Genomic DNA, 13526 nt, shown 5'->3' with positions numbered 1-13526 from the left:
CAATAGTGATCTCAAACCACCCAAACTCTATAATATCCTCCAGTCTCTACAACCCAGCTTTTCTTTGTTCTCTTCTCTGGTGTCTGTATTCCCCTTTATCTCCGGTTACAGATCCTTGCTCAGGGAAGCAATGTCTCAGTACCTCATCCGTAAGCAAACAGGAATCTTTGGTGTATCAATAAATGTGCTTCATTTTCTAAATTTTAATGACTGCAAGTTCAACCTTCTCCACCTCTTCTCATCAATATTCCTCCATTTTGAGGAACAGTCTGGTTAACCTTCTCTGGGCTGCCCCCAATGCAAGGACATTTTCCCCCCAGATAGGGGACCAACCTGTTCACAGTATTCTCATTGTGGGCTGACTGGAGTCCTCTATATTTATGGAGAAAGTGAGGTCTGCAGATGCTGGAGATCAGAGCTGGAAATGTGTTGCTGGAAAAGCGCAGCAGGTCAGGCAGCATCCAGGGAACAGGAGAATCGACGTTTCGGGCATAAGCCCTTCTTCAGGAATAAGGAAGGTTTGTCCAGCAGGCTATGATAAAAGGTAGGGAGGAGGGACTTGGGGGAGGGGCGTCGGAAATGTGATAGGTGGAAAGAGGTCAAGGTGAGGGTGAAAGGTCAGACTGGGGTGGGGGCGGAGAGGTCGGCAAGAAGATTGCAGGTTAGGAAGGCGGTGCTGAATTCGATGGATTTGACTGAGACAAGGTGGGGGGAGGGGAAATGAGGAAACTGGTGAAATCCGAGTTCATCCCTTGTGGTTGGAGGGTTCCTAGGCGGAAGATGAGGCGTTCTTCCTCCAACCGTCGTTTTGTTGTGGTCTGACGATGGAGGAGTCCAAAGACCTGCATATCCTTGGTGGAGTGGGAGGGGGAATTGAAATGTTGAGCTACAGGGTGGTTGGGTTGGTTGGTCCGGGTGTCCCAGAGGTGTTCTCTGAAACGCTCCGCAAGTAGCCGGCCTGTCTCCCCAATATAGAGGAGGCCACATCGGGTGCAGAGGATGCAATAGATGATATGTGTGGGGGTGCAGGTGAATCTGTGGTGGATATGGAAGTTTCCTTTGGGGCCTTGGAGGGAGGTGAGGGGAGAGGTGTGGGCGCAAGTCTTGCACCTCCTGCGGTTGCAGGGGAAGGTGCCGGGAGTGGAGGTTGGGTTGGTGGGGGGCGTGGATCTGACGAGGGAGGCACGGAGGGAGTGGTCTTTACAGAATGCTGATAGGGGAGGGGAGGGAAATATATCCTTGGTGGTGGGGTCCGTTTGGAGGTAGCGGAAATGACGGCGGATGATGCGCTGTACATGGAGATTGGTGGGGTGGTAGGTGAGGACCAGTGGGGTTCTGTCCTGGTGGCGGTTGGAGGGGCGGGGCTCAAGGGCCATCATGTATAGGGATAGAATTAGGCCATTCGGTCCATCAGGTCTATTCTACGATTCGATTATGGACGCATTGTTTCTCAACCCCATTCTCTCACTCCCTGTAACCATTGATCTCCTTATTCATTCAGAACCTGCTTATCTCTGAGTTAGATACACTGAATCACTTAGCATCCACAGCCCCATAAGGGAGTGAGTTCCATAGATCCATCGCCCTCTGGCTGAATAAATTTCTCCACTTCTCCATTCTGAAGGGTCATTCCTTCGTTCTGAAGCTGTGCCCTTGGCCCCTAGTTTGTCCTACTACTGGAAACATCCTCCCTACGTCCACTCCATCCAGGCCCCTCAGTATTCTGTAAGTTTGAATGAGATTCTACCGCCGTCTCTGAAACTTCATCCAGTGCAGACCCAGACACTTCACCTGCTCCTCATATGACACGAATTTCATTTCTGGGATCGTTCTTGGAAACCCATTTCTCGTACCCCTTCACATCCTTTGTCCAGACTCTGAATGAATATCGTGTAGAGTGTAGTCCCAAAACTGACCCCTGCAGAGCTCCCCTCATCACCAGTTCCCATCGTGATAAAATCCCCTTTCTTCTCACACTCTGCCTTGTGCCAATCAGACAAATCCACTATCCGTGTTAAGCATGTTGGTCTGAAATGAAAATTTCATTTCACACACACTGCTGAATTTATGTTTCGATCTGGCTGTAAACAGCAGAGTTTCACCATTACCTTCCCACCTGTAATTCCCTGGAGAAGGTGGTGGTGAGCTGGCTTCCTCACCCACTGCAGTCCTTTGGGTGTAGGGACAGACACAGTGCTGGGAGGATGGAGAGTGGCTTGGCGGGCACCTTGGAAATGCTGGTGTTCCCGTGTACTCGGAGCTCCTGTCCTTCCAGGATATAGTTGTTCCAGGTTTGTGAAGGGCTGTTGAAAGAGACTTCTTTAGTGATCTCAGTGCTACTTGTAGATATTTTATTCATTTATTCATGAAGATAAGCTTTGTTGGCTGAGCTCGCATGTGTTGTTGATTTGGAGTTGTCCCTGAGAAGGTGGCGGTGAGCCACTGCATCAGCTGTTGGAACTGTTATTATCTGTGTCCCCTCCAGCAGGCGCTACAACACTCCTCACGTCTATAACTGCACACAGACAATGCAGCTCTACCTTTTATATCTGGCATCCTCCCCGACTTATAACTCTTGTAGTTCCTCACAATATCTCACCTCCTCCATTCCCATCTGTGCCTGAGATCTCTAAAATTTCTTTATTCTTGTTTAAACTTCTGATCACCTAAACTCGATCCCTTTTTAAATTTGTAAACCCTTAAGCTTCTGTAACTCTCCACATAACTGTATTCAATGACAGCACAGGTTCCCTTCCTAAATCTCTATAATTACGATGGTTGTGTGTGCTAAATTGGCACTTTTCATCCTCCTTATCCTTCTAAGAACTTCCAGCCCCTATAATCCCATATTTAGAATGCTCCCATTCTCTGCACCTCCTCAATTCCTGAGGGTCCTTGAACACCACAAGTGCTCCAAAAGTTTATATTCCGCCCAGTTACTGTAAGTTTTCTAACTCTGTAACATTCAACAGTCTCCAGTACCTTACACCACTTGCTGTCAATTTGTATTTGTTCAAGTCTACACATTTCTGTCAGCAGCTCAGAAAAAGCCTTTTAGGTTCTCCAAAGCTCCGTCATGGACAAGCCACCATCTCTGTATTTCCTTTGCCTTCTTCAATGTCTGAAACTCTCTCTGTATCTTCCAGCAAACGTCTTCAGTTGCTGCAGGTCTGCCTAGCTCCCCAGACAATCTGTTCCATCCCATACAGCTCGCTCAATCACTGTAACCCCCTCTGTTCTGTCTAATCCTCCTCTTTTCCACTGTCTTCCAGGCACAACAGAGATCCTATAAGAGAGCAATGCGGAATGGGATGTTATAAACCTCAGCTGAGGCTTGAGGCCTACAATACCTGGGAGTCACAAAGGAAGGAACCTGAGAGAGAGCACCACAGAGCGGGAGAATATTCATCAGCAGCGAGGATCGAGGCTGACTGGGACTTGGAGTTGGAGAAACAGCAGAGCAGGAACCTCGAAATCAGCACCGAATCACAGGTGGAGTGAACATGTGACAGAACTTGGAGCGGGAGCAGAGGCTAACTCACACCTGGGAGTTGCAGAGGCAGCAAAGTGGGAGGATATAAATCAACACTGAGGATCAAGGCCTAATCGTGCCTGGGAGTCACAGAGACGGTGAACCTGTGAGGGAGCAGAGTGGAGTGGGATCTGGAGTTTTACACGTCCCTGAGAGTCACAAAGACGGTGACCCTGTGAGGGAGCAGAGTGGAGTGGGAACGGGAGGAGGACACGTACCAGGGAGTCACAGAGACGGTGACCCTGTGAGGGAGCAGAGTGGAGTGGGAGCTGGAGGATTACACGTACCAGGGAGTCACAGAGACGGTGACCCTGTGAGGGAGCAGAGTGGAGTGGGAGCTGGAGGATTACATGTACCTGGGAATCACAGAGACAGTGACCCTGTGAGGGAGCAGAGTGGAGTGGGAGCGGGAGGAGGACACGTACCAGGGAGTCACAGAGATGGTGACCCTGTGAGGGAGCAGAGTGGAGTGGGAGCTGGAGGATTACACGTACCTGGGAATCACAGAGACAGTGACCCTGTGAGGGAGCAGAGTGGAGTGGGAGCTGGAAGATTACACGTACCTGGTAGTAACAGAGACAACTTTCTGCTGCTGGGACCTGCCTGCACTGAGTTTGAAAGAAGTGCAAGAGCTATCACAGAAAAGTCTGCAAGTTCATTGGCTGATAAATACACCGGTATTAGCGACTGTCAGTTAATTGCTGTAAGTTAGCAATTTTTTTAAACTTCTCAAATAAGGGTTGAGCACAGAAATTAGAGGGAGAAGTGAAATTGTGAGCCAATATCATAAATTCAAAGTTGGGGATAAGACTTATAGCTCGGGTGCTCACTGTTGTAGATCTGTTCGCCGAGTTGGGAATTTGTGTTGCAGACGTTTCGTCCCCTGTCTAGGTGACATCCTGAGTGCTTGGGAGCCTCCTGTGAGGCACTTCTGTGATGTTTCCTCTGGCATTTATAGTGGTTTGTATCTGCCGCTTCCGGTTGTCATTTCCAGCTGTCCGCTGCAGTGGCCAGTATATTGGTCCAGGTCGATGTGTTCATTGAATAAATCTGTGGATGAGTGCCATGACTCTAGGAATTCCCTGGCTGTTCTCTGTTTGGCTTGTCCGAAAATAGTAGTGTTGTCCCAATATACCGACCACTGCAGCGAACAGCTGGAACTGACAACCGGAAGTGGCAGAGACAAACCACTATAAATGCTGGAGGAAACATCACAGAAGCGCTTGAAAGGAGGCTCCCAAGCACTGAGGATGTCACCTAGACAGGGGACGAAACATCTGCAACACAAATTCCCAGCTCGGCGAACAGAACCACAATATAATAAATTACCCTCAGTCAGCCACAGTTGAATAAGGGACTTAACAATATTGTTATTTGCCAGATGTTAACTTCATTCTAAGTAATGAATTAAGTTACTCTAGACACGTTGAATTTTACGACATGGCAAGCCATGTTTATCAGATGGAAAATGTGTTCTGTTACATTGGGAATTCATAGCCCCCTGCTCGTGTCCTAGATGGACACTGGGTCTTGAGCTCAGACAGTGACTAGAGACTCTATGGGCCATCTGTGATGCTGAGAGTTAGGGGGATAGCACACAACCAGAGCAAATCACCCTGCAGACATGACAGCCTGTAAGAAGGAAGGGAATGAGGGACTAGGCAATCGAAGAGAAACAGTCAGGTAATACAAGAATATCTTGGTGTCTCCCTCCCAATTCAGTTTCCCAGTTTGGAAGCTGATGAAGGTATTGGCTGCTCAGGGGTGTGCAGTCAGAGCCATGTCTGTGGCCCCACAAGCAGCCTGACTGTACAGGAGGGGAGGGAGAAGGAAGGAGGAGCAATAATCAAAGGGGAGTCAGGAAAGTGAAGAAGGTGTCAGCGTTTCTGTAATTCCAGTATAGTGGACTTAAGGATGTCACGGTGTCTGCAGGACATTTGTCTGGGGGACAGTGAGCAGTCAAAGGTCATGTCCATGTTGGTGGGAATGACCAGGGTAGGAAGGGTGAAGTGGTCTGAGAGTCGGAATTTAGGGAGCTAGATGGATGCTTAGCAAGTGGTACCTCAAATGTAGCAATCCCTGGAATACTCCCCGTGCCATGTACAAGTGAGACCAGAACTCAGAGTTTTAGGTAGATGAGAGTGTGACTGGAACGATGGTGCAGTAGGAAGGGCTTCAGCTTCCTGGGACATTGGGACTGGTTCTGTGGAAGGCAGCAACTGGACAAGCTGGATGGGCTAACGTGACAGAGCTGGGACTGAATTCATTGTGGGCTGTGTGGGAGGGATTGAAAATAACTTGATGTGTGCTTAGGATCCAAAAAGGAATAGTATAGGAGACTACCAGGATTCTCAAAATAATGGGAGATGCAGTTGGTACTAATTTACAACAACAAGTTAATTAGTGGAAGATGGAGTAAGAAAGGAAGCCTTAATCTGACGTACTCTGCATGAACATAAATACTCGGAATATAGGGAGTTCCAGATGTAGATTAGTGTGTGGAAATCTGATGTACTGATCACCGAGAGCTGGCTCAAGGAATGGCAGGACTATGTGTTAAATATTGCTGAGTATAAAGGATTCCAAAATGATAGAAGGGAAGGGAAAGAATGAAGGTAGAAGTATTGGTTTAGATTAGCATTAGTTAAGGCGTCCAAGAGAAAGAGGATCCGTCCAAGGACAGAATTTGGCTGGAGCTACAGAACAAAAAGTGTACAATTACTGTGAGGTACAGTCTGTCTGCCAGGAACCAAAGAAATGATGGAGACAATAAATACGCAGGGTCATTTGAGACCGATGACAATACTACAGATCAGTTATACTGAGAAAATTAATGTTTCCAGATATTGACAGGGATACTGGTGGTGAAGGTTTACGAGGGTCAAGTGTTCCTGGATTACATGGAGGAGAGCTCACTGCAGGAGTATGTATCCAACCCAAGAGAGCATGTACTATTGGATCTGGTCCTTGGGAAAGAGGTGGGGCAAGTGGATCCAGTGTCAGTAGGGGATTGTTTTGGGGCGCAGCGATCATTTTATTGTAAAGTTCAGGATAATGGTAGAGAATGAAATGCAATAATTGAGAGGGAGAAACATTAGTTGACTGACAGCAGCCTTCAATGGGGCAAGAATGAAGCTGGGAACATTTCAACAAGGCCAGTGAAATGGTAGCTTTAAATAGTGTGAACCAGGTCAGATGGAGCTGTCATTATGGAGATGGGGCTGCAGTGTGACCACGACAGACCAGGATAATCAAATCTTTTCCCCATTTCTACAGGAAGGATAAATAGGCCAACACAGTGAAGGAGCATTGTGTATAAAGGATGGGATCAGTATTATTGTGATGCTCATCAATTTACACACTGCTCCTCCCTGCCCTCACCCCTCATCCCTGCGTATTAATCCTATCAGATATTGGTCACCTTTGCAAACTTCAGAAAATAGCACAGTTTCGAGGAGATAACTCTGTTCACTGTCTACGTTGGACAAGATGTAACGTTGTTTTTTAAAGCCCGAGTTCTGTCTCCCCAGACAGTGTAGGACTTCAGGTGCAGATCCCAACACCTTTTTAAAATGGTTTGAGAGTTTCTGCCTCTACTCCACTTCCATGTGTGACTCCCAGATCCCGACGATACTCTGGGTGAAATAACAACTTTCCTCATCACGTCTCTACTATTTAACCACATACATTTAAGTATTCGCCAAAGGTAACTGAGGTCTCCAACAGGAACAATGTATTCTCTCCCTTTCTATCCAGGCTCCTGACAATATGCGCACCCCAATCAAATCTCCTCTCAGTATCCTCCATTCCAATCTTTTCCCATAACTGCACTTCCACTGTCACAGGGTAACGGATCTCCTCTGTTCCCTCTCCAGTCCAATTCCTTCCTCCCATATGATGGGGTGACCAGAAATGCACACAGTCCCCAAGCTGTGACTCATTATTTATACAATTCCTGTATAAGCTTCCTGCTCTGAAATTCTGCACTTTGGCTGACAGAGGAAATGATGCCATTTGCTCCATTAATGAGATTATTGATCTGTCCAGCCTACTTCATTTACCTGCCCACACTGACCATGCTCTCATTTATTGTTCATTCCTCTCTATTGCTGATGTCCCCAAATGCCTTGCCTTGCACTTCTCTGGGTTGTTTACTTCATTCACCTGGCCCCCATATTTTCTGTTTTTTAACAGTCTGCCATGGGATCTCTCGTCAAATCCAAGAAATTCACATGCAGTCACGAGTTACTGACTCAAACCGACCCAGTCAAATTAATTACACACGATCTTCCTTGACCAAGTCCAGACCGACTATTCTGGAGTCCCTGAGACTTCCTCAGTGACCGTTTATCCACTGTCTCAGAATTCCAGCCGTGACCTATTCAGTCAGTCCCTTGCTCTACATTAAACAAAGTTGCGGTATTAGCCATTCTCCAGGCCTCCGGCACCATCCCTGCATCCAGTGAGGATTGGATAATCTAGGTAAATATAAGTCCGGGGATTTTCCCCAGCTCCTTTTTACAGTCTGGAACATTGTGTTACCCCTTTTTGAGGATTTGAATCTCCTGTATATTTGTCCGCTCCAAGTTTGTTGCTCCCAAAATGTCATCCCTATTTTGATCCAGACAGACAAAGGCCTAACCCATCTTATGATTGGTCAAGTCTCATTTTAAACAGGTTTTATGGAGGGTTTCTCTCCACAAGGTGAATTGCATGTTCTCATGATACCATCCCCAATCTGCCTCATTAACTACTCTCCCTGCCCGCGTGGTCTTCCTCTCATCTGACACTAACGCGATGATTTTTCCCCTTTGTCACAACAACTGCCCTCTGCCTGGATATCCCAGAATGCACCGGCCTCCTTGTTTCCCGGAGCTATCTTTAAAAAGTCATTTTACTCTTGGATTGTCAATCTGAAACTGCCTTGGACATGGCAGAGGGGGTAAAACTGGGGCCTCACTTTGTGGCCAAGCCCCTGAGTTTCCGGTGGATGGCATGGTGCAGGAGAGGGACATTATCTTCCTAAAGGGCTGGCAGGGGAATCTATGACACCAGACACTGCCAGCTTAGTCCGAGGCTGACCCCTAGGTCAGTGAGGTACCAGCCTTCTGGGTGAATACCCAGCAGTATAGGAAGGAGGTCAGTGACCTTCTCCACTCCACCAGGGTAAGTGCCACCATCTGAAATTTGTGACCTCACCGTCACTCTCTCTCTCTATTACTGCACCCACCTCCCACCAAGGCTCATGTTCTCCCACCGTCAGTGCATGCAGCACCTTCTCTCAGTCTCTCTGTAATCTCTTCTCTGCCCCTCTGCCCAACTCTGCCTGTTGTCTGTGCTGCCCATTCACTCACTCAGAAGAACTCGACATCTTTCCCCCAGCTGTGCCAGCACTAACAGCTGTACCAACCACTTCCATGTCCCTAATCCTACTTGGTAATTCTCACATTCCAGAAGGAATCATCCCACACTAGGGCACAAAGAGCGAAGAGGGATATGGGGCAGCCTAACATTCATCTCCTCACCCCCTCATAGGGGAAGGACCCTGACCCTAACAACCACGAGAGGCTGACTGACTGTGTCCAAGGTCCCGGACTGGGATCTGAGACTCCCCCTGGCTCACTGTGCTGGGCACTGTGACTTCCTGTGGACAATGATATCAAGCTTCCTGGGTTTGTGTCTCTGCTAAACACCAACGCAACACAGCAGACGGGTGAGCCTGGTAGATGTAGCTGAGGAGAAACGCTGCTAAAGGCAGGGTAAGGCAAGGCAATAATTCTGTGAGCATTCAAATCAGTTCAAAGTGAATGTGTACAAATATGGATTGAGCAGCCCAGAGAGACAGCCCATGAGCGGGGTGGGTGTCCCTGAGCACAGTGTCCTTGCAGCAGGATTGTGTGCGTACAAACACGGAGTGAGCAGCCCAGAGGGACAGTCCATGAGCTGTGTGTGTGTCCCTGAGCACAGTGTCCTTGTAGCAGCATTGCAATGAGAGTTGTCAGTGCACCCTGAGCTGCAGCATTGAAGTACAGAAGCGTACTGTCAGTGGGTCGGAGATGTGCTGGGATGGCATGGTGAGTCTGGCATGTGTCAGATGACAGCATTGGTGGGTGTGGAGGACATGCAGCTTCTGTCAGTGCAGTGTCATCCGAGACGCTGGTGTCCAAGGAAGAAGGCCACAGGAGCGAGCGGCGTGATGGCGTCACCAGGTACCCGCTCTGACATTCATGTCAAATTCTCAATATTGAGTTTCCCCAAATTGGGAAACGATCTGAAGCTGCAAGATGATGAGGGGAGGAATCCACAATAATGTGGCTGTTGATCATCAGTAATCATTCAGTGAGCATCTCGCCACTCCCGTGCTCAATTCTTGTCTTAAAGAACAGTCCAGCACAGGGACAGGCCCTTCAGCCCAACAAGCCCGTATTGACACAAGATGACCTTCTAAAGTTAAAACAAAAGGTTTTGTTCCAATACCTTCTATGTCATTCTATTCCCTACTTATTCATACTTGTGCTAAGATCCCTTTGAAACCTTGCTATATTGGCTTCTTCCCCTCTATCAGTGCATTCCAGGCATTTTCACGTTCTGTCTGGAACAGCAGAAATAAACTTACCTATCACATCTCCTGAACTTTCTCCCTTTTACCTAAAACCTAAGGTCCTGAGTGATTGATATTTCTCCTCTGGGTGGGGGAAGGGTGTGGGGGTTGGGGGAAGCCTCTAGCTGTCCTTCTATCTATGCCTCTGATAACTTTGTAAATATCTATCAGGTAGCCCCATAGCCAGTGATGCCCAGGTGCAAATAAACCATGTGTGTTCAATTTCTCCTTCCGGGTAATACCCTCCAAACCAGACAATATGCTGGTAAAACTTTTCCATACCCTCTCCAACACTTCAGCATCGTGTGGCAACCAGTACTGTACACATAATTCTAAATGTACTTTGAACTAAGTTTCTCTACAGCTGCAATGTGACCTGCTAATTTTCATACTGCATACTCCGATGCATGTCTGCAATTTTGCCATCAGTCTTCTTGATCACCCTCTCCACCCATGTTACCACTTTCAGGGAACTGTGGAGCTGTACACCAAAATCCTTCGGATGTTGATGCAATCAATAGTTTTTCCATCCACTTTATACTTCTCTCCTGCATTAGACCTTCCAAAATGTATCACATCACAACTCTCCAGATAAAGTTACATCTGTGTTTTCTCTGTCCAAGTCTGCAGCTGACATATATCCTGCTGTATTATCTGGCAATCATCCTCACAATCTGCAACTCCGCCAAACTATTTACAGATCTCCAGTCACAAAAACACTGTTCCACCACTACTCTGTATTCTGTGACCAAACAGTTCTCTATCCATCTTACTAACTGACCGCTGATCCCATTTCACTTCACCTTCTGCATGAGCCTGCCATAAGGAACCATATCAAAGGACTTGCTAATGTCCAATTGACCAACATTCAGCCCCATGCTCTCATCAATCAATTTTGTCACTTCCTCAAAACATTCAATTGAGTTTATGAGACATGATCCTCCCCACGCAACTGTGTTGCCTGTTGCTAGTAAGTCCATACTAGAGTACTATTGGAGCTGCACTCATTCAGACAAGTGATTATTCCATCATATTCCTGACATGAACCTTGCAGAGTAGATTATATTCCCGACAGTGTGGAAACAGGCCCTTTGGCCTAACCAGTCCACATCAACCCTGTGAAGAGTAACCCACGCACATCCAATTCCCTCTGACTAAAACACTTAAAAAATTAGCATGGCCAATTCACCTGGCCTGCGGGAGGAAACCCATGCAGACACGGGGGGAATGTGCAAACTCCACACAGACGGTCGCCTGAGGCCGGAATCGAACCCAGGACCTTGGCGCTGTGAGCCACCATGCCACTCTTGATGGTTCCCGTAGAGTGGGACTTATGATGGGCCGTGATGGTTACTGTACAGTGGGAGGTATGTTAATCTGATGGTTACTGTACAGTGGGAGGTATGTTAATCTGATGGTTACTGTACAGTGGGAGGTATGTTAATCTGATGGTTACTGTACAGTGGGAGGTATGTTAATCTGATGGTTACTGTACAGTCGTAGGTCTGTCTGGCTGTGAGGTTGAAGAGTGTATGAGCTGTACAGAGTATGATTCTACTCCTGCCGATGGCCCTTGCACCTCATGGCTGCATCATCATTGTTTATTCAATCTGTTTACAGTCTTTCCCACTCAGTATTTAAGGGGCTACATATCGTGGCGAGGAGGGCCTGCAAAATGTGAAGGTCGCCCTTGCTCCCCATTGTGGAGTGACCATTCTTACTGATATTTGAAATGGAGAGGTGTATCTGCAGCAGGCAGATCGGTGGCGATCTGGTCAATTATATGTTTCCCTTTTATTGATTCCACCATAATCTGCCACAGAGCAGTCTAGCAGCCACTGCATCCAGCATCAATGCTGAACACTATCATTAGATTGGATTCCATATAGTATGGGAACTGGCCCTTCGGCCCAACCAGTCCACACTGACCCTCCGAAGAGCAACACACGCCTTTCTGACTAATGCACTGAACACTATGGGCAGTTTACCATGGCCAATTCACCAGAGCTGCACATCTTTGGACTGTGGGAGGAAACCCACGCAGACAGAGGGAGCATGTGCAAACTCCACACAGGCAGTTGCCCGAGGCTGGAATCAAAGCTGGGACCCTAGTGCTATAAAGCAGCAGTGCTAACCACTGAGCCACCATGCCACCGTATATTGACTATATAGCAAGGAGCTGTCCCCCTCTGCCTGGCTGTGTCCTGTCAGTGGGACTGAACCTACCAGAGAGGGTGGTGATGTTGCCTGGGACATAGTCCTGTTCACAGAATCCTGCATTACAGACAATATCTGACTGTTGCTTGATTAGTTAATGGGAAATATATAACAGGTCACTTTCACATTTTCTGTAATGAAGAGTTAATATCACTTGATTTCTTACATATTTTAAAATAAACCAAATATCATTCTTTTTCAGTTGAAAACAATTGAAGTGAACAATAATTGAAATACCAGAGCGCACACCTAACTATTACACAATTCAGTGACTGTAGTAAACAGCCGATTCATGTTCAGGTCAGTGAACACACCATCTTGCAGACAGCAAAGCTGTTGGAAATGACTTTGAGGAAAAGCCTGAATTCAGACACAATGTTACTGGCCTCACCATGACCTCCAAAACACTGGCAATCTCCAAAATCAGTCCAGAGAGCTCCTAAACTGGAGCTGGGCAGTTACTCACACAATCCCTCACAATAGACTGGTTAGAGACATACCTGAACAACGGGCAGATGTGAGTGGGGCAGACTGGTCAATGGACTAGCACATGGCGCTGGTCCAGACATAGTTCAATATTTATAACAACGACCTGTAAACAGCCATGTCTTGCAAGTATATCTTTTCTTGTGTGCCACCTAAATTCTGTAATTCTGCACCTTGGACCTGATCCTGAATGAATGTGTTTTGAAGGTGATGGACTCCTGCAGCACATGGCATCTGACATTGAATCCATCATAAACCACATCCAGTGTATGTTAGCCCCACAATGTCAGTATCCAAACAGAATTGTACAGCTCCATTGATGGCCGCATGATCCCAGCCCAACGAGCTTGAGTTTGACTTGAGCCGGTTATTTCTGTGTAAATGTTTGCAGCTTTGTTCTAACCGTTAACAGCCATGAAGTAAAGTCTCTTTCCTGAAGGTCCGATATCCTTTCATAATACCAACTTTTCGATTGTCCAATAAGCACAAAATCCAACCATTTATTCAGTAAACTGTTATAACAACAATATGATGAAAACTCACAGTAAGGAGCATTGAAATGATGAGTCGCATTGCCACACCCAAGACCAAATTGTTATTAAGTACAAGGACTTTGAAAATATACAATTATTTTCCCTTGAATTAATATTGTTAACTAATAGTCGATTCTCCTGCTCCTCAGATGCTACC

Source organism: Chiloscyllium plagiosum, unplaced genomic scaffold, assembly GCF_037043375.1.
Source record: "Chiloscyllium plagiosum isolate Xiang-an unplaced genomic scaffold, Cpla_swu_hap1 HiC_scaffold_21, whole genome shotgun sequence".
NCBI lineage: Eukaryota > Metazoa > Chordata > Chondrichthyes > Orectolobiformes > Hemiscylliidae > Chiloscyllium > Chiloscyllium plagiosum.
Note: the sequence above shows the minus strand (reverse complement) of the source record.